Source organism: Barbus barbus, assembly GCF_936440315.1.
Source record: "Barbus barbus genome assembly, chromosome: 18".
Classification (NCBI taxonomy): domain Eukaryota; kingdom Metazoa; phylum Chordata; class Actinopteri; order Cypriniformes; family Cyprinidae; genus Barbus; species Barbus barbus.
The window spans coordinates 3,371,090-3,393,812 of NC_136746.1; the positions used below are offsets into that span (position 1 = coordinate 3,371,090).

Below are 22,723 nucleotides of genomic sequence, written 5' to 3' on the forward strand. Positions count from 1 at the left end.
CATGGGGCTGTCAGTCTAAAGCTAACAAAATGTGTCTAATGTCTTCAGCCTGCGTCTTCCCTCCCCCTCACAGGCAGGGATGCTGCTGCCATGGTAACAGCTGAGTCATCCCGCGCCCTTCGGAGCGATGCTCTCCTTTTCTGCTCAGAAGCGCATATGCACTCTGATCACCACAGGTGCCACCTGGGAACAGCACCGGGTTGGCAGATTGTGCTAGCCGGATGGGTAACGTTTCTACTGCGGTCAAGCACTGCCTGAGCTATGAGACTTTCTTGCGGGATTCTCCTTGGTTTCCACGGCTCCAGTGGGAAGAGAAGGTGGGGGTCTGTTTTTGCATGTGCAAGATTTATACATGGCTCTAGGAAATACAGCAACGCAGAGAGAAAAACAGTCGCGTAAAGGAATAGCTCACCTCACCTAATGAAAATTTTAATAAATAACCCTCATGGTACCCTCAAACATTATTTTCTTTCTTCTGTGAGTTGATGACATTATATGTATTATTTGTGACTGAAAAAAAAACAACAACATGATTTACTCTCCACCTCCACCAGAGCTCTCAAATCTTGTTTTAAATTTGTGTTTAATCTCAAAATGCTGATTTTCAACAAGCCACACCAGGTTTTACGTTATTTATGCCAAATGGCATTGTTTTCCATTTGAAAACATGTAAATGAGATTTGAGACCTATGGCACTTTCTGCTCACACTTTATTATTTTAAGGTCCAATTCTCGCTATTAACAAACCATTAACTATGACTTTTGCATCAATAAACTCCTAATTTGCTACCTATTAATGGTTAGTACGGTAGTTGACATTAGTTAGGGGGCAGTCGTGGCCTAATGGATAGAGAGTTGGACTTGTAACCCGAAGGTCGTGGGTTCGAGTCTCAGGTCCGGCAGGGATTGTAGGTGGGATTGTAGGTGGTTGTAGGTGGTTGGAGTGAATAACCAACACTCTCTCCACCCTCAATACCACGACTGAGGTGAGACCCTTGAGCAAGGCACCGAACCCCTCAACTGCTCCCCGGGCGCCGCATTGATGGCTGCCCGCTGCTCCAGGTGTACCTGGATGGGTTAAATGCAGAGAACGTCCCCTTCCCCTTTAAAAAAAATTTTGGGGGGGAAGTCGTGGCCTAATGGTTAGAGAGTCGGACTCGTAATAGAAAGGTTGCAGGTTCGAGTCCCCGGCCGGCAGGGATTGTAGGTGGGGGGAGTGAATGTCCAGCGCTCTCTCCACCCTCAATACCACGACTGAGGTGCCCTTGAGCAAGGCACCGAACCCCCAACTGCTCCCCGGGCGCTGCAGCATGGCTGCCCACTGCTCCGGGTGTGTGTTCACGGTGTGTGTGTGTGTGTGTGTGTGCATTTGTTCACTACTCACTGCTGTGTGTGTGCACTTGGATGGGTTAAACGCAGAGCACCAATTTCGAGTATGGGTCACCATACTTGACAATACGTCATGACTTTACTTTTTTACTTACTTTAGTTTAGGTATTGGCTAGAATTAGGGATGCAGAATATGGTCATGTAGAATAAATGCTTTATAAGTACTAATAAAAAGCCAATATGTTAATAATAGGCATGCTAATAAGCAACTAGTTAATAGTGAGCATTGGTCCTTTTACTAAAGTCTTGAATTAAGAATTTAATTTAATTATGGGTCGCAGGCCTATACCCTATAGTATACTATACTATTAGTATATGGTACAGACCTATAGTCACATAGAAAGTTCATATGGGATTGAAACTACACTGAAAAAAGCTAATGTATTACTTTCTCTCAAATTATAATTATGGCTTGGTTCGAACTTTGTTTTTATTTAATATAAATCAGAAATGTAATCAAAATTAAATATTAAAATTAAACTTTAAAATCATTAAATTTAATTATTTTAAAGTTATTTTTAATTACGTAGTGTTGATACGGTTTCCTGACAGGAGTAGTGAGCAAAAGCACATACTGCAAATACTAATTCTGCCTCTTGACTAAAGCAGCAAAAACATCCTCTTTTTTATGTACTCAGTCGAAGCAAAAGCTCCACTCTTCAACAAAATGGGAATTGAAATGGTTTCACATCATCGTAATTGAACACAAATTTTTGCATATTGATTGGTTCAAATTCACTCTACATGATAGCAGATTGAAGCAAAGAAATCAAGTTTTGCAGAGAAACACAATTGCATGTTTACTGTACCATACCATAGATTTTCTTTAGACACAAGTTAAAATTGTATTTAGTGTAGGTGAATAGAAAAATGTTTTGGCTATAGTAACTTAATTTCACAGTAAACTAAAGCTAAAATAGCTATAATATGAAATAATAGTTTCACCTAAGATAAAACTAAAAACGATTTATAGTCAATGTTTAATTAATTTTCTTACTACAAATAAAGAAGGAATATTCTCTTTGAAAGATTTTCAAGATCAGTGTGATATCTTTATAAAGTGCATGATCTTTTCAATCATGTATTAACTAACTACCTAAATAGATAGATAAAGTTAAATATTAGCTTATTTTACTCTGTTCTGGGTGTTATTTGGATTTTAGCCAAATATTATAGGTTCAAACTGGAAAAAAAAGATTGTTGATTAGACCAATATAGAAATGCACTTTAAATACAGCAAATGACACAGTTGTTTCACTTAAAGATAGGGGCCAGAAATGTTTAAAAAATACAGAAACAGCTAAAGTGTTTTGGCCTAATTTATGTTGTTGGTAAGAAAATAATGCTTTAATGGATATTTCTAGTGGGGCCTGTGTTTCTGGTTTTAGCGGCGAGTTAGAAGAGTGAATTTGATTTATGAGTGAATTTAATAGGCTGTCCTAACTGCAGGCATGGGGTGATAACGGGACAAGCCGCAACGGTTCTCCTCCACCTACGTAGCGCACACGGTCAGAAACTTCTTAAAAAGAAGTTTGTTATCATTCCTTTCACACATCCATTTCCTCCCTCCATGACAGCACAGTTAAATCAAACTTAGCTCTAAAGAAACTAGTCTGTGCAGTTCCTCACAGTGAGGGTTTCCGTATCAAGATGCTGGGATTTTATAGCCATCCAAATCTTCTATAAACACAGCATTGGCCCTTGGTAATGCAACTCCCGAATTCAAAGCTTTAGCTTTGGTTTTACCATTGGAAGAGAGGAAATACTTGCTTCCAAAGCACATTATGTCATAAATGACATGGCAAGGATCTGAAGACCAGATTCAAAAAATGAAGTTGTACGCATCATTTGACAGGAAGCACCGGACAGAGGATGTGTCTTAATCCACCTTTCAGATTTTCCGTACAGCTCTGTGAAATTGTTATATGGTCCTTCCTTCCTTCTTCATTGTTTTTCAATTTACAGTGCTCTGAACTGCCTAAGCTTCCACTTTGTGTCAAAATTGTGGAGGTTGGACCGAGAGATGGACTTCAGAACGAGAAGGTAGAGATTTCACAATTCTAAAGTGCTTGAAGCATTGTGGCTTGAAGTGGTTGAGAATGTTTATGATTAGCATTCTGCTTTTAAATTTAAAGGGAAAAAACACCATCATAACAAACTCAAAGGCATAAATTTAACAAGTGGTAAAGGCACAAAGAAAACCACAACTGGTACACATTTTTGTTCAGTAATGACATTGGAGAGCACAAAACATATAGGATGCATGATACACTACTACCTGATTCAGTGATTCACCATGATTCAGTCAATTGGAATTGGAAAAATGGGTCTCTTCCTACATATTCCATGCAGTTTACAGCTCACCTTGTACAGCATTGCACTTGTGGTGTGGAGTCCTCGGGTACGAGTCCTGTGCAACAAAGTCACGATAAAAGAGCTCAAAGATTTGTAGAAGCAAGTTTAAATGCCATGATTGCTTCAAAATATATATGTTAACACTATAAGTGAGGTTTAGGAAACGGTTTAGTGTAGGTTTTTTTTTTTTTTTCAAATGCAATAGAGTGTTAAACTTTTACCATCACTCAATGGTTATTTCTTTTGCAAACGACCATGATGTGTATAGGCGAAACCAACCGTGATACATTCAGCATCTGTTACATATAAAACTGAATAATGTTTTAATGCCACTTACTGAAACATTGTATTATATTTTTGCAAAAATGTTGCCACAGGCACTTTTTTCCAAGAAGCATTTTAGCAGAAACTGTCCTATTGTATATATTCACAGGACAACTATTCATATGGTGATGGTGGCAAATAAATTATTCATGTCAATAGCACAGGCTCACAAATGTACACGCTCCCTGGATGTGTTCATAGAAACCTAAGACTTTTGCGTCATTGTGTTTCTGCAGGAAATAGTGCCGACAGAGGTCAAAATCCGGCTGATAGACATACTCTCTCAGACCGGGCTGCCCGTCATCGAAGCCACTAGCTTTGTGTCTTCAAAGTGGGTAGCACAGGTAATAAGGTGCGATTGTTATCCTTGAGAGCATGCTGGCTGACATCCTGTTTGCTTTTCTGTCAACAACAAACCCACTGCATTTGGTATTCACGTCCAAAAACTGCATTTGCGCAAAACCCGTTGGGATAAAGCTTGAGTATAAACTCTTGTTGGTTTGTTTTTTGGTTTTTCAGATGTCAGACCACACTGCAGTGTTGAGAGGGATTAAAAGGTCTCCTGATGTTAGATACCCTGTTCTGACTCCCAATATTCAGGGCTTCCAGGCAGCTGTAAGTAAATATTTGCATCATTTACATTTATTTACAAGTGACATTTGCAATTTACCTTCCATGCCAGGTCAATGATGTTTTTCTTGTATAATAAACCACTTTATTTATGCATGCGCTCTGCCTACGCATTCACTGCCCCCTTGCTTTACATAAGAGCGCAACCTTTACATCTTGTACCATTTATTTGTAAATGTTTAGCACATTTCTGATAATTGCTTTCCCTGCTAATCATGCGAGTTGTGCTCACAAGCCAACAGCTATAAGCACAAACTTGATTAAATGTTTCCTGTTAAAGGTTGCAGCAGGAGCTACTGAAGTGGCAGTGTTTGGTTCCGCCTCAGAGACTTTTAGCAGGAAGAACATCAACTGCTCCATAGAGGAGGGTTTGCAGAGGTTTGAGCAGGTCATCTCTGCAGCAAAACAGGAAGGCATACCAGTGCGCGGGTGTGTTCCACCACACCAGCTTTCCTATATGTGTTTTCTTTGAGATTTAGGCCAGTGGTCATTATGTGCACTAATATCGAAAAGGAAATCAACGTCAGGTAATGATGCCGAGTCAAGTTGACTGGACAAAAATGATTGTGTTCAAACAGAGGGGTGATGGGATGTACAGTGGATAACGGACTTGCTTGGGATGAACCATGAGCGGCCTAATACAGAACTGGCTGATTGTGGGGGAATATCTGTGCCAAATCAGAGCATTCTCATTGATAGTTGAAAGCATAATCAAAGTATCCAGAATTTTTAATAAATTAAAGTGCAAGGGATGTGTCACACTTTGCATGGTGGACTTTCAATTTTTGCAGAAACAAAGCTCTCTCCAGAAGCTGCCATCGTTGTACCACAGTCCCCTGTGCTGAGTCACTGCTTAACTAAGACAGGAGCAAACATTTATGTTTATACAAGGAGACTCTGGAATCCATCTTTGGTGTGACATTGAGCAGGAAGAATATCAACTTGGAAACGATTGCAGCCTTACGGGAAGGCATGGCTATGTGCCATAGACCCAGTATTCATATCAAGTAATAGCCCAGTGTTCATTATGTGCACTTTCACACTTCAACACTAATTTTGAATGAGAATCTGACCAGCAATCTGCCAGTGATGCAGAAACTGGCTGATTGTGCTTTAGATTGTAGCTACTCAAAGAGTTGTTGTTGCAAAGCAGATAAAGGTCTGGTAAAGGGAAGGTTGTAGGCAAGACCGTAACCTCATATTCAGGATTAGGGCTGACTTAACATAACAGCCAACAGTATCGGCCACTGAAACCACTTGAAACTGAGGGTGCAAAAAATCTAAATATTGAGAAAATCACCTTTAAAGTAGTCCAAATTAAGTTCTTAGCAAGGCATTTTACTAATAAAAAAATACGTTTTGATATATTTACAGTAGGAAATTTACAAAATATCTTCATGGAGCATGATCTTTTCTTAATATGCTAATGATTTTTGGCATAAAAGAAAAATCTATCATTTTTACCCATACAATGTATAGTTGGCTATTGCTACAAATATACCAGTGCTACTTATGACTGCTTTTGTGGTCCAGGGTCACATATTGTTTTCAAAATTGGCAGAACTTCAGGAATTCATGTCTCCATAGTTAATCAAAGGAGTGGCGTTGCACACTGGATCAAGGTCTGAAGTAGTTACTGGATAGTTGTAGGTTTGACCCTCGTTGATGTTTTTGAATGTTCTGCATTGCTGATTGTTATGACTTTCCTGTAATATCAGCAGAATACTTATTGGAAACAGAATGCTTGATAAAATAAACTGAAATAAAATAAGTAAGAAAAAAAAATCAAGGTTTACCTCTGCCAACATAATAATACCACTGAGTCAGACATTTGATCCAGGTGATTGTCCCCTTGCTGAATGAATACTGAACTTGGACTTCAGGACTATAGTTTTCAGGAGTCATTTGTTATATAAGCAAGTTCCAAGACCGATCTTTGGTTTAACCGAAAGGTCAGTGGTTTCATTTATTGTACTTACATTTTTTAGACTGTTCTCCTTTGAGATTTTGAGATGGGGCACCAGAGCAGCATGAAATTATTCTAGAATTAATGAGTAAATAAGTCAAGTTCCAGATGTGCATGCAGTGTGGTGCATTGTAACAGTTACAACTACAAGTCCAGATGTGTCCAGAGCTTATAGGCTGTGCTCTTTACTGAATAATTTTTTTTTTTTTAATGATAGAGCTGTCACTTCAGTCTGACAAACTCATTCTGGCAAATGTGACTCAACGCCTTACATTGAAGAAGAGGCTCCACGGAAATTCTGGTAGCACACAGCAGTATCGTCTGACGACCGCAAGCCCAAGAGAAACATTTTCAACTTTTCACTCGTTTGTTCACTGTTTCGAGCAGAACATGTTTCCTTCACATATGGAAAGCGCATATACCTTGTACGTCGCTCTCTTCCTCATTCCCTCTGTCAACACTATTGGTATTATTTGTCACAACCGTTTGACATCGACCATATGTTTCGCCTGCTGCTGAGCATTGTGTTTTATTCTCTGATAGATGTAATCTGTTGTAAGAGCAGTTGTGGACCGTTCTGCTAGCAGTTGCAGTAAAACAGCACTTGACGTTATTTCACCTATGTTGCATGACTGTTGGTACTGTAAGCTCAAAGCTATATATCCTCCAGCATGTGCTGAACTATACATCATAGCTTTTTCACTTCTTTTCAGGTATGTTTCCTGTGCTCTTGGCTGCCCGTATGAGGGATAAGTAAAACCGTCACAAGTCACAAAGGTATTGTAATAGCATTGTTCAATCCGAATAGCATTGTTCAGTGTATAACCACACAAAGCAAGATTAAATGGGCCTTCCAGTATGTGATAAATCTCACTGAGTGTTGAGCGCTCTGCGTATTTTTTCTTCCCACAATTTTCGTAGTCCCACAAGGCCCTTATTACGATGTTTGCTAAAAAAACCTGCATGACGCTGTAACACGCCAGTGCTTTTCTAACGCTCAGAATGAGCTCTCTGTGTGCACTCCTTCATCTTGTTTATGTTTCCAGGGGGGACAGGGGTTTCATGGCTTTCCTCTGTTCCGGCCCAGGTGGCAAAGCGGTTGTTTGAGCTGGGCTGTTATGAGGTATCCCTGGGGGACACCACTGGCGTAGGCACCGCGGGCTCCATGGCCGAGATGCTGAGCGATGTGTGGACAGAGGTGCCGGTCAGCGCACTGGCAGTGCACTGCCACGACACTTACGGTCAGGCTCTGCCCAACATACTCATTGCTCTACAGGTGAGCGACATTACGGTGGTCACAGTCATGAGGTACTCTGTTCATACATGCGTGACGGTTTGGGAGAAGGGGATATTATAACAAACCATCATATATGTGACCCTGGACCACAAAACTAGTCTTAAGTTGCTGGGGTATATTTGTAGCAATAGCCAAAAATACATTGTATAGGTCAAAAATCATTATGATATTAAGTAAAGATCATGTTCCATGAAGATATTTAGTAAATTTCCTTCCGTAAATATATCAAAACTTAATTTTTGATTAGTAATATGCATTGCTAAGAACTTCATTTATACAACTTTAAAGATGATTTTCTCAGTATTTAGATTTTTTTGCACACTCAGATTCCAGATTTCCAAATAGTTGCATCTCAGCCTAATATTGTCCTATCCTAGCCAAACATACATCAATGGAAATATTATTTATTCAGCTTTCAGATGATGTAGAAATCTACATTTTGAAAAATTTAGCCTTATGACTGGTTTTGTGATATGTCACCTGTAGTGCCATCTATCGCAATAAAGCATCATGTGTGCGCAGAGAAAACTATAATGCGCAAAATATATTCCAAACATATCCTGCTAATCAAGGTCTTTTCACCCATTGCTGCATGCTGAACACAAATCATGACACTGTGAAACAAATTTTAATGTTTGACATGAAGTTTGACATGATGAGTATGAAATTTGCATTACTTCTGTGTATCTTTAACAGTGCTTATGAAAACTAAAAAAATATGTTGAGAACTTATGAAAGCGAATCTGTTATTACTCATGCATAAAAATGACATGGTGCATGCATAATACTGAGCTAACAACAACAGTTACCAAAGTGAGTCGTCCAAAACTTCAGACAGATGATTTTTGTCTTTGACTACTGCTACAGTGTCCTGGAATGTTCCAGAAAGCACTAGAATATCACAGACACTTCTAGAATGTTCCCATTCTTGAAAAAGCTAAATATCTCTGAAAAACATGCATCATTTGTACAAAAACTTATCTGTACTAAAACAATGTTTCAGAATTAATGGTAAAGTTGTAAAATTAGGTACTTGACCTAAATATTTACCAAAATATTCATGCTACATGAAAATAAACAGTACAATAATAGCAAGCACCACCACCAGAATTACAGAAGAACAATAAAAAAAAATGTAATTAAACACATTTTTGTTACAGTGTGTAATGAAACTCAATCGTGCATCACATTCTTAATATCCAAGAGACAGTATTGCAGTAAAATAGCATGATTTGTATTCTTCTACAGTCGGTTTTCTCTTTCAGGTCAGGGTGAGGAGATGCTTGAAGTGAAAATACAATTAATAATATCAAGTCACATTTATTTTATTGCACTTTAAACAGATCTTTCAAAGCAGCTTTGCAGTACTAAACCGGAAAGGAACAGAATCAGTAATGCAAACTTCAAAAAAGAGGCAAATACAAAATTCTGCTGTAAAGCAGCTGTAGCAAGACACTATAAGGTAACACTTTATTTTAGGCTATCTTAACGAGTTGCTTATTAGCATGCAAAATATTACCCATTTATTAGTAGTAATTAAGCACATAATAATGCCTTATTCTAAATCCCTAATTCTACCCAACACCTAAACTTAACAACTACCTTTAACTATTTTAATAAGCAGCAAATTAGGAATTTATTGAGGGAAAAGTCAGAGTTAATAGTGAATTAGTGTTCCCTATTCTAAAGTGTTACCGACACTAGTGTTGTTATTCAGCTCTATGCAGTTCAGTGTTGATTCAGTTCAGTTCAGTAACTGTGTAAAGTTATTTCATTATGAAACATGTTCAGTTCAGCAATAAGCAGTTCAACTGAAGACAGTTAAGGAACAGTGAAGTGTCGTTTTTCTGCTCGTGTCAGCTCAGTATTGATTCATTTCAGTTCAATAACAGTGTTGACATTACATGGATAATGGCTTATAAACAAATAATGAATTCTAATAATAGGAAACATATTTGGCACTATACATACAGTAAACCTCTAAAACTATTATGCAATAATGAGTGTGTTAACTCTATGAATGAAATGAGCACAGCATGACTGCAAATCAAAACGTTGTGTTGCCATCTCTGTGCATCGCTCAGAAATTAGAGCTTACAAAGAGTAATATTAACTAGGATACTGAATCATACACATTTTCTACTATTTGGTATGTCTATTTAAATGTTTAAAACCTGCACAATATGATACACAATATGTTTCTGAATATTTTCTTTCAGTTTCCATGTGCTCATATAAGCTATTTTGTCTGGAAGCTTCAAGTTCCTCTGGGTTAACTAATAATAATAATAATAATAATAATGTTTTAATTAGAATATATTTAAATACATTTTTATAACTAAAGAAAAATTATCATTTTATAAGTTATCCAAGCCATAAGCCATTCATACAAAACAAGCAAACAAATGGCAAAAGATATGTAATCAAATGTAAACCAAATGTCTCATTTAATTAGACAAACGTCTGGTTTAAGCCCTGCCCACTCCCGGTCTTTTTCTGAAATCATTTTGAGATTGCTACAGATGCAGACATCGGCTCTGCTTCACACCCCTACAAAGTGACTTACATTGTGTTCAAGGTACACATTTACACTTTACAACATTTCTATTTAAATTTTACGCATTGCAATCGTATCATTGCAAAGGGCCCTACAATTATCTAATAAAACCTCTGATTTAATAACACAGGCATTTGACTGAATTTGTTAGTGGCACAGTAATGCAAGGATCACAAAATCAGTATACAACATGCAATGCGCTGGGAAAAAAATTTACATCAGCCATTGTGTATATTTCTAGATCTATTTTACAACTATTTAAAAGAACTCATTGTGACAGAGCACATAAATTCAGTGGCAAAAGTCTCACAGAAATAGAGTAATAAAGAAACATGAAGCAGAAGTTTACAGTGTCTATACAGTACCTTACCTCACACACACACACAGGCCTCCAGGGAAGGCAACGAAAGCTACTGAAACACCCTCCAAAACCCCCTGGAGTATAAGCAATTTAACTTTTTTTTTTTGTGTGTGTACTTTCACCCAAAAAGCACAGAACAACAACAACAACAGATACCACCCAAAATACGCTTACACAAAACTGCCAGGCGTATTTGAATGTGACGACTAAACGCTTTTATGAAACAATGCCTGCCTGTGGTTTAATTTTCGCGAACCTTAAACCACAGAGCGCAACCGCAATTCAGCATGGCTTTATCAGCTCTCCAGGGCCCTTTGAGAGCTCTTTCTCAGTTTGTCTTCCCTCGCAAAACGCCGCTGCTCTTTGGGGGCTGGGTGGGTCAGCAGATGTGAAGGGCTGGACACAAAGGCTTACCTATTAGATGTCTGTTTCATATGACAGTGGCTTGGCTCTTGACAAAGCGCGCGAGATGGAGGCTGGAGCGGGGCCCTCAGGGGCTCCAACTCATCTGTCGCTAGGGCCGTTGAACTCTGTGACAATGCTGCGCTTAAAGGGCAAGGGGAAAATTATCCTTTCATCACTCGCTACTAAACAGAGGGAGACTGGGGAAAAGGAAAACCCCGCGCTCTAGTATATTCCATTCCCTTTTTAGCCCTGTCTGTCTGTTTATCTGTCTCTTTCCAGCTGTAACTGTGTAACTCTAACTGCGGTCGGTGCGCCACAGAAATGGCCATGAATTTCTCTGATTTTTTTTTTTCTCTGTGAATTGTGTGACATGACAGGGGGTCCTGTTTCAAAAGAAGGAAAATGAACAAAGATACCTCACCAACTGAAAACAAAGAGCAAAGTTCACATACCTGAAGTACTCCGAAACCAACACTTTATTAACTTCATCATTTTCAACTCTCTGTCTGTTTGTTTGTTTATTTGTAACTTTTTTTGGTTACACTTTAGAATAGGGAACACTTATTCACTATTAACTATGACTTTTCCCTAAATAAATATTTGCTGCTTATTAACAGTTATTAAGGTAGTTGTTCAATTTAGGTATTGGGTAGAATTAGGGATGTAGAATAAGGCATTAATATGTGCTTAATTACTACTAATAAATGGCTAATAGTCTAGTAATATGCATGCTAATAAGCAACTAGTTAAGAGACCTTAAAATAAAGTGTTACCCTTTTTTTCTAGTAAATTTGAAAATGGAATTCAAAATTATTTTCTTTTTAAACATTTATGTCAAATTTACTGTCTTTTTGTTTTTAATGCAATAACTAATTTTCACTTTTTCTAGTTTGTCATCTATTAAAAATTGATTTTTAAAAATAGACGCTTAATAAAATGTAATTTTATTATTATCTCTTTTTTTAGAAGAAGAAGTAATTAGCTACACTGTAGGCCCAAAGAAGTCACATTTATTTATTATTACCATTGTTCAGACAAACTGATATTTCTGCCCTTAACCATGCGTTGAACATTTACTGCTGCATCAGGCTATCTGCATAGTGAGCTAGAAGTATTTTGACATTATTAATAATAATAACATGCCTAAATGTTTTATTATAAAATACTAAAGTATATATTTACTAAAGTATAGTATAACTATCTTCGACAACAATGAGAGGAGACAGAAACAGCTTCAGATTCCGGCCGGTGAATCAGCATTGAACCGATATATCACAGACACCCCAAGAGCACTGAAAATAATAACTGCCCGTCATTTGTCCTCCTCCACTGACCCCCTAGCAAAACTTGGTGGAAATGAAAGATTTTATCATAGTTTTTCATTAGGGTTCGCCAGTCGTCTCCGCCACCAGCTGAGCCAGAAATGAATTCCGCTCACCCTGTCAGCTCAGAGTCACCCCGGCTTTTGTTCAGGATAAAGACATTATAGGCTCTTTGTATGGCTTTTCTCAGGGACTTATTGAGGGGAAAAATGAACTCCCTCAGATAGTAACTCAAATAGGTTTGGTCTGGATATTTATTGGGTTTCAAGAAAAACTGTGATATGAACTGCGGTGAAGTCCTCGTGTTGTGGCTAGATCTCTGTGAACCCAAACTGCTCCGGATAGGCAGATTTGTGCCGTTATCTGACAGTTTCGCTGATGGTGAAAGCCAGAACTAGTGTTCCTTCCTGACACAGCGTGCCATGATATATCTATTCCTATCATAAATCAAGTCCAAACCTTGGGAAATCTGTAATTTATGAGGAAAGAGGAGGTCCTAAATCTAAATAAATCATTAGGCATTGGAGCATACCATCCGTGAAAATGATTAGGGTTCAGTCATTATCGTATTTTCTAAGATTTGATGTTAACGGTGGACTCAGTTGTTGCACTGGTTGATATGCCAGTTGTCTTGGACTTGTTTCAAGTATCCTGGAAATGTTGCCACAGTTCTTCTATTGCTCCTGTCTCTGAATTGATGATGGTGAGATCAAATCTCTATGTGGGCTGGATCTGCTGATCCAAGACTGCTTGTTCAAACACAAATCTCACTGAATTATTGCAATATTTACAAACGTTTGTAAATCCCAAATTCTTCTAGCACACTAAAGCAAAATACATAATCATCTGAGGTGTGTGTTTTTGTAAAGCATCTAATATGTTCTTAATACTCCTGCTTCTCAGATTTTTCCTGATAAAAAGATCCCAATGTTTCCTCTTTTGCCCTTTGGACTAAAACATTTCACATCAAATTATTCTATGATGTCTAAAAATTGTCTCAGTTGTCTATTTCGAGGCAAAGTTGATATTATAATGAAAAAATAAAAGGGAACTCAATACGATTTCGCTCTAGATCATCCAGTTATATAATGAAATTCAGTGCTGTTCACTTGTTTACATGGGTTTTATGTGGCTCAGTGTCACTAGGAGATCTTTGTAATAGACTTTGATGAGTGATTAGCACGGCTCCCATTACTGCGAAAACATGCATGAAAACACGGGGGAGGGTTTGACGAACTCTTCGCAGCTTTGACTCCTGGGGAGGCGTACATATATCTGAACTGGTAGGGTGCCTGTTCTCTCAGGAAGTGGCTGACCCGGGCACGAAGCGGTGACCTGTGTTTATGCAGTCATGCTCTGAAGTGTTGAAGGTCAGCACACAGACTTCGAGCCGTCCCAGCAGTCCTGTGGTTGTGGCTGGGAAACAAATGTATCACAAAAATACTTTCTCCTCCCTTGATCGTAATATGAAAGAGATCATGACACTTAATCACTGACGGATGCTTCAGCCCTCTTCCATGTTAGGATGATTTATTGTCCTCTAAAAATATCTCAACAAGGGAATTGCAGACATCAGAGTGAAATACTGTCTGTTGTAATCTAGACTGGAGTAAATGAAGCATAATACCAGATTGGAAAACGCACCAGTTCTTCACACAGTCATTCCGGGAACAACATCTAGTAGTAAGGTCCAAAATTAACACTCGCCAAATGCCAAATGCATGTAAAAAATTTAGTTACTCGCCAACTGGATGGTAGCAATATAAGAAATTATTAAAGTAGAAACATCTTTGAAATATATAACAAATGTAGCATCTAGTCCAACTCCTTACAAAAAACGCATCTGTTGCAACTTGTGTGTCCTCTAACTTTATCCTCATTGAAAAATTTTCCATCAGAAACTTCCATCAGTACTGTGATGCCTATAGGGATTTTTCTCAAATATGTAGGTTATTACTGACATTAAGACAAAACTAAAGATATGAGCAATAACATCATGATATATATTTTGTGACACAATGTTTTTGTGACCGGTGCAGTTTAATGTATGATATTTAAAAAAAATAAAAAAAAAAAAAAATAATAATAATAATAATAATGATAACTATAAAAAATATATTAAAAATGCTAAAATTTATAAAAATTTAGAAAACACTATAAAAAAATTATAAATAATAAATTAATTAATCATCATCATCATCATCATCATCATAACTGTGATAATAATAATAATAATAATAAACAATTGATGTTATATATGTGAAGTTGGGATATTTTCTTTTAATTATTAATAATTTATTATTTCAATTATTAGCTGCAATTGTATCTGCTGTCCACATCTCTGAACAGCACAACTAACAATTTAAAGAAAGAATTTAAGAAATCATACTGTTATGCAAAAATTTAATAATGTATTATTTAAATTATAACTGAAATGGATGTATTCGTTGTATTAAATTACTTTATGCTAAATAAAATTTAAATAGAATTTAAAAAAATAAATTTAATAAAAAAACAATTATATTTTCTTAATGTAATGCAGTGAACACTACTGCATTATAGCAATGAGAATCTACTGAGGATTACCAATGACTATAATGGAAAAAAAATATTAATTAAATAAATAATAAAATTCAAATTTTAAAATATGTTTTTGGAAGTATTTGAGAATTTGGAAGAAAATCCAAATATCATAAAAACTAATTCACAATGAAAACAAACTGTCTTAAAAGCTTGTGGAGCTTGTGCCCCATAGCGAGAGGTCGGTGAAGAGGTCGTTTGCTAGAATTTGAAGTGTCGGTTCTTTCCCCCGAGGCCTGAGGGCAGGTCAGCTCTCCCTAGTGCAAGGTCATGTCAGGCCAAACATGCGCGGGTCAGTTAGGGACCACATTTCTATGAACAATTCAAAACACAATGAGGAAATCTGAACGGTGTTTAGGAAACCTTAACAACATTACTACAGCAATATTTATTTTCTGTAAAGCTGCTTTGAAGCAATATGCATAGTGGGAAAGCCCTACACTATATAAAGAAAATTAACGTGACTACACTCTGAATACAGACGGCTTCGGAAAGTTGAGTTTTATAGGCATAGTAGTGGATTTTAAACTTAATGTTATTTGAATTTGTCTCCCAAATGTATATGCATTTTGTTCGATCCCAATGGATTGGGAATGGGGCTCACCTACATTATGTGCATACATGCAAGTTTACCCTCATGCACTAGCATGTCATACAAAGAAGAAATTGTCATGCACACCCATACCAGCACATCCACTTGATAGAGATGTTTACATAAGTCACATAAGCCCATTTCGCACCGATTTAGTTCCAGAACTAAAAGTACAGTACTGGGACAATTTTGCGCGAACTATTTCCCAGAAACATTTAAAGGGTTGCAATCACACCGACAGTGGGTACTAGGAAGTGACGTAAGCCGGTCGACAGCGACGTCATTTGTGCGTGGCGTTCAACAACGAAAACAAAGAACAACGACGTTAACAACAGGAGGATGGAGGACGCTATGATCGGAGCTGTGTTTTTGTTGTGTTTCGCAGGTTTCACAATAATGGACATGGAATGTTTACACAGTATGTGTTTAAATCATGGTGGGTGAGGGCGTTTTCGTATGCATTTAGCCAATCAGTGTACACTTACGTCACGGAAACGGAGTTCCTAGAACTAAAACCCTTCCTAGTTCCCGCGGTGCGAACATGGCAAAAAAGTGGGTAGTTCCACAATTAGTTTGGGTACTATGAAAAGGTTCCTGCGGTGCGAAAGGGCCTATATATTCAGGTGGTACGCTCTTTACCTTGGCATTGAGACCGTGATCCTGAACCATAGAGAGCATTCATGCGGTAGGGCCCTATGAAAAAGAATTTCAATCTTTACTTTAAAATAAGTCATTTATATTCTATTTTGTCTTGATCACTCAGAAATCTGTTTCCAAGGAAAAGCTGCGTCTTGCTTTCGTAGAGACACCTTTATGTATTTATTGCATGGAAGCTCTGTTCCCAAATCGGAAAGCTATCAGCACACTGGGTATCCCACAAATGTAATCTCTTGTGGAAATGTCAAAGTTAACTCCGTTTCACAGAAAACAGACCGTTCTGCATTGTGCCTTTCAGACGTCAGCTGAGGCGATCATTGTTCATGTCAAATTCTAGCTTCCTCCAGAATTCCTCATCTCTTTAGCTGACGAGGAGCTTTCCACCCACGCCTGCAACTACGCCACAACCTAAGGCAGGTCTTTGCAGGGCTCCAACACGAAGGCTCTTGGGCCCACAACGTGATCTGTGATTTTAACACCACATCTGGTTTTCAAGCCAAGCTAAACTAATTGAACGGGCTTCAATTTGGAGTTCCTGAGCACTGTTTGCTGAACATCATGTCCTTGCACAGTATTCAGAGTCAGCAAATCTGGAGCGAGTCCCTGTACGCTTTGGTAGGCTTCAGGCCCTCTGCCTTCTCACAGCGGGTGGACGCAGAAAGAGCTGGCGACGTAGCAAATTACCACTATGTGTTTACGCAACAAAGCGTCTGCCCTGCAGAATATCTTGCCCTGACGCAAAAAGTCAAAAGCCCATGTCTGGAAATCTGAAGTACAGTGCAAAGCGGCATGGGTCCCTTTCCTCTCGCCAACAAAAACAACAATTACAAGCGACTCAGACGGCCCAGCTATGAAATAGGGCCTTGTTGCTGAGAAAAGCTAGCAATTAGGGGGCATTGTTCAGCAACGGAAAGCAGCTTTCTGCATGTCCAGAATGCAACTTCTTATTGATATTCACTGATGCTATATTGAGGTCAAAAGCAGAATAGGAGCGTTAATTTCACCGCTCTGTTGGATTCCATCCCCATTTCCCCCCTCCTGACATCTGGCTTTGCCTGGGAAGCTGGAAAACGTCTTTAATATTCTCATGACAGTCAAGACGACATATGGAAAACATTGTAATACCTTAATCTGCAATGCTTCTAAAGAGAGACAGAGAGCGAGCAAGAGAGAGAAAAAGAAGCCGGCAGATAGATGCTTGGCTTTCTAACTTGAAGGTTTCAGAAGTTCTTCTGGGTAGCCATATGGCATATGAGACCAGAGACTCTTCGATATACATCACTCGCTTATTTTCCATACCTGCCAATATCTAGTAAGTTAGAACTCCTGCAGGGAATGTGCTGTTAAAGTGGTAATTCAGCCCAAAATGTAAATTCTGTCATTGCACACCCTCATGTTGTTTCAACCCCATTTTTTTTCTTTCTAGGAACACAAAGGTTGAATATTTGAAGAATGCCCTAGCCATGTCCTAGAATATCCATATGACTTCTGCAGTATATTCTAAATCCTCTGAAGCCTCTGAAGCTTTTTTGGGGGGGGGGGGTTATTTTTATTGTATTTTTGTAAATTGCTGCTTGACAACACTGTTATTTAGCATCTGACAAAGAGTTGTTTGTCATATTGTGTGAACTGTTCACTGTGGGTCCATATTTTGGTTCATTTAAAGCACGCATTGTAAACACAAAGTGATCCAGGTTAACTATATTTCCCAGCCCAGGCTCAATGAAAAAGCGTGCCTGTGGCAAAATTTCTGCAAAATGATATTACGCTGTTTTATTAAAGTGTAATGTCCAGTGAGTGGCTTTAATAGCACATTTAGTTTTCACAGAAATAGATGCAAATTAAATAATGTAATTAATATTCATTTAAATAATATGGCGAGTGGCACTAAAAGGTTAATGCTCTGAGTTTGAAAATAATGTACCAACTACACTAAATGCTACTTTAAACCTAACTGACAATGTTAACAAGGTAACAAATGTGAGATAAAACCACATATGCTGAAGAAACCATGCCATATAGAAGTCTTTTATCATGACTGAGCTCTTTTATCATGATTTTGTTTCACGGGACTCATACCTGAGCGCTCCACATTAGAAGTGCAATGGTGTACCGGGTGAGCTAACGAACAATTTTACTACATCACAAAAGCCATATACTGTATATGGAGCTGATTATCTGATGCATGTTTCAGAATATATTAGTTTACAAAATCATGCACTATGGTAAAGGTGAAACATAGTATTGTGCAAAGAACAGTAACAAAACAATTGATAATCGACTTTATTAATCAATAATCATAATTTGTTTAAAAAGTAATAAACATTATTAGTATTTTTCTGCCAGTAGTGTTCATTTCAGCTAGAACCTGTTTTTTTCCAAAGAACCAGTGTTGTTATTTCCACATTCATGTTATTCCAAATAATTCCAAATAATTTAAACATTTTAAAATGTAAATATGCCTGTTGTCTGGCAAATGTCACTGAATTCAATATGTAGAAATATCACAACTGTTTTTTCTTGACTAGAAAATTTGACCAGGCTTCTGTCATTTCAGACTTAAAGTGTGTTGTAGATCACAGCAACATTCAAAGTTGTTAGTTTGCCATGTAGTCCTATACTGTAACATAACACTAATTGTGCTCAAATATACTACTACTAATGATAATAATAATGAAAACAACAACAACACTGAAAGTCAATCAAAAAGACAATGGAGTCCCTGTCACAGCTCAAAGTAAACCCCAATGCAATCGGAGCCCACTTTTAAGTCCTGAGTTTGGTTCTTTGGTAACTTCTGTATTACTGTAACTCATCTTTCATGAACTCAGGGAATCATATCAGCCGCTTGACAGGGTTCGTTGAAGTCCATTCGAGTTCGGTAATAGGCCTACGTCTAATTCTTTGCTAAGCAACATTTTCTGGGTGTTTGGTTTAGCGCTCCACCAAAAGCGCAGACGTGCAAGACTGGCCAAAAACGCATCATTAATTCTCATATGGAGGCCAGACACTTGTGGTCCACTGTAAAAAAAAAAGCCTTTTTTTCCACACGTTGTTGAAAATCTACAATTAATCTGATTATGAACATTGTGCAGTCCAACCTGCCGCTGTGCGAGTTCATAGAGACAGTAGGCGCATTTACAGGTGATTATTTTTTCATATGTGTGAGCTGTATTTATTCAGGACCACTGAAGACTGAGGCATTGTACTCAAGGTTAGACCATAGTGCCTCTGCGTGATTAACATTGAATTATTATGACGCCTTGGGTTCAAACGGTTCTCCTGTTTGCCAAAACCAAGTATCTTTCACATTAGGAAATCTGGTTTGGAAAAGGGAGTGCTGTCCCACTAGAGGTCATTTACGATTGTTATTTCCCATTTTGTGTTATCCCTTGCTCACATTCAACCTTGAAAGAACACATTTATTACATTAAAATAAATCTCCTGATTTACCCTCATGTTTTCCTTAATATGTGATTAATATCCAGAGTAGAATTGCTATAGCATCATATCCGGCTTCAAATAATGCCTGGTTAAATGGGACTTCCAAGAAAAATGCAGTCCAGCAGAAGGTACAGATGCTCCATAACGTACCAGATGTTCTGTCTATGCCAGTCTCCCAGAAAAAGAGTAACATGTGAATACCTTGAGATAATGGACACCATTGTTCTATGGGTTTAACACCCCCTAGGTGTCATAGGTTGATTCTAACCGGCCTTTTTCATTTGTTTGGCAGATGGGGGTTTCTGTGGTCGACTCCTCGGTTGCAGGCCTCGGAGGATGCCCGTATGCCAAGGGAGCGTCTGGCAATGTTCCTACTGAGGATGTTTTATACATGCTACATGGTCTTGGAATTGAAACCGTAAGTCTCGGTTTTCTAAATTAATCACCAAGAATGTTATATTAATAAGCAATGACATTTTTGGGCACATAAGTTACTCGAAAAATGTCTGTATGCCATTAGATGCAGAAAATCAAAGCAAATGGCATCTGCAGTTAAATGCTGCACAAAGTTTTCTCAGTGGTAATTTATTTTTATTTTTTTGGATGTCACACTGTTAAAAAAATGTACTGGTAACTTTCTGCCAGGACATTAACCATTAATTTTACAGACGTTTCCATTCATTCTAAAACACAACGAAATGAAAATACAGAAAAAATACCTATAAAAAATTAATGAGAGAAAAAACTTTCATGTTCCTCTGTCTTGTGTGCCATGTGTTCCCGCCTCTTGTGCCCATATTTGGTTTGTTTCCTGTCCTTGTTTAGACCAGACCAAAACTGTAACCTTCACCTCGTTTTTGTTTTGTTTGTTTTTTTAAAAGGTTTTTATTTGTTCCTGTTTGTTCTGTCTGCCGACTGTGGCTATCCCAAGCCCGCCGGCTGTTCGTCAAGTTCACGGGAGATCACGCCGACCGTCCGCGGCTCACCCAGGCCCGGCGTTCGCGGGAGATCGGATCGATGCCACTGTCCGCGGCTCACCCATGCCCGCCGTTCGCGGGAGATCGACGCCGCCGTCCACGGCTCTCCCAAGCCCGCCGGCCCGCCGCTGACTCTAGCCTGCCGGCAAGATTAACTCCAGTTCCCTAGTTCTGGCCAGGAGTGCCGTTTTAATTCTTGTTGTGCCCACAGGAACCGTTTTAATCATCATGTCTTGTCTTGTCCGTGGAGACTCATTGGGGGTAGGGGAAGGGTTCCGGCTGGAGTGATCCTGTCCATGTCTGTCCTGAGGGGCCTCCAGAGCACAGTTATGTCAGTCCTCTGTCGTATGTGCCATGAGTTCCCGCCTCTTGTGTCCATATTTGGTTTGTTTTCTATCCTTGTTTAATGTGATTATTAGTTAATTCTTGTCCAACTGTGTTTGTGTAATTAGCCTGTGTATTTTAGTTCCTGCCTGTTCAGTTTCGTGTTTTCTCGTCTACTCGTTACTCCCCGGTGTTTCTGTCTGTGTCAGCCTTGCCTTGTCTTACCCTGCCTTGTTTGGATTTGATTAAAGACTGTTATTTGAGTTTACTCCTCGTCTGCGTGTTGCTGTATCCTCCTCGTGTGTGCACCGTGACAATTGTGCCGTATTTTCACAAATCTTTTTTTTTGTGAAGTGCAGATCCCCTCACATGGGAATTCAGCATGTTAATTATATTTCTACACTCTGAAAACTTAATCTTTTCATTTTTGGGCAGTACGTCTACTGTATCATTTCAATTCTGGTCATCTCTTTGTGAGATATTTTGGTCGAAAACTGTGTTTAAAATAAATGCCACTTGCTCAGTTATTTTGTTACATCATGCAAAGACATGCACACATTTTTATGTTTGACTTTTGCATCCAAATACTTTCTGAGGCCACTGTATATGTTTATACACACACTTCGACTACACTCCCAGTTTTTCCATTACTCACTTTTTCCCATTGTCTCAAGAACAATTGAACAAAATGTGGAAAACTGTTTGTGTATATACACTACATTTACATGGGTGTGTGAAGGGGTGTCTGGAGGGTTTTATTTGGGTAGTAATGTGGATACCAGTCCTGATTTACCTGATATTCTGGTGGCAGCACGTTTGCAGTAATTATGTTCTACAGTTTCTCACACATTTTTCTTTTTTTTTAATCCACACCCTTTAACTGCCTCCTCTTCTAAATCCTCACACAGATAACATCTCAGCAAAACAAAGCTCAGGCTACCAGTTTCTTTTGCTGCTGCGCCCCCTGGTGTCTGTTGTGATTGGTCACTGTTGGTGGTGTTTGTGTTTGTGATGCAGGGGGTGGACCTGTTGAAAGTGATGGAAGCGGGAGAATTCATCTGCCAAGCCTTAAATCGAACAACTAACTCCAAGGTCAGCCAAGCTACTAAAAACATCCAGCCTTTTCATTCTAAGTGAAAATACATACAATGTGGTCCAAAAGTCTAAAACCACATTCATGTGCTGTAAACCTGCTTTCAGACTTTTGGCCTCTGCTAAATGCTTTTACTTTGTTTGCCATTTTAAGAGCTGTTGATGCAGTATTTAAGGTAATAATATCTACAATATACTATATTGTGCCTATAACAGGAAACATGGGCATTTTATGCCAAAGAAATGAGCCTATGCCTTTTGTAGTTTCTGTCAAACAGAAAAAAGTAAAATTAGATAGCCAAGAAAATGTGACATGACATGAGGCTGATGACCCCCTATCTGTGAGAGTAATTCTTTTTTTCCCCCTCACTGATTCATATCCTTCTTAAAATAGTTCCAATCAGACTGCAGAGAGCGCAGTGGCAGAGTTCACAGCAGGTTCAGAGCACTA

General features: G+C 38.5%; 1 pseudogene across 1 annotated transcript; it reads left to right on the plus strand.

Annotated features, from left to right (window-relative positions):
- Positions 1-221: 221 nt before the first annotated feature.
- On the plus strand, positions 222-22,317 carry LOC306883834 (3-hydroxy-3-methylglutaryl-CoA lyase, cytoplasmic-like; annotated as a pseudogene). Its single transcript has 9 exons — positions 222-317; positions 3,355-3,432; positions 4,305-4,412; positions 4,588-4,683; positions 4,979-5,127; positions 7,378-7,441; positions 7,752-7,940; positions 20,172-20,297; positions 22,198-22,317. The product of its transcript is annotated as a 3-hydroxy-3-methylglutaryl-CoA lyase, cytoplasmic-like (transcript).
- Positions 22,318-22,723: the final 406 nt, after the last annotated feature.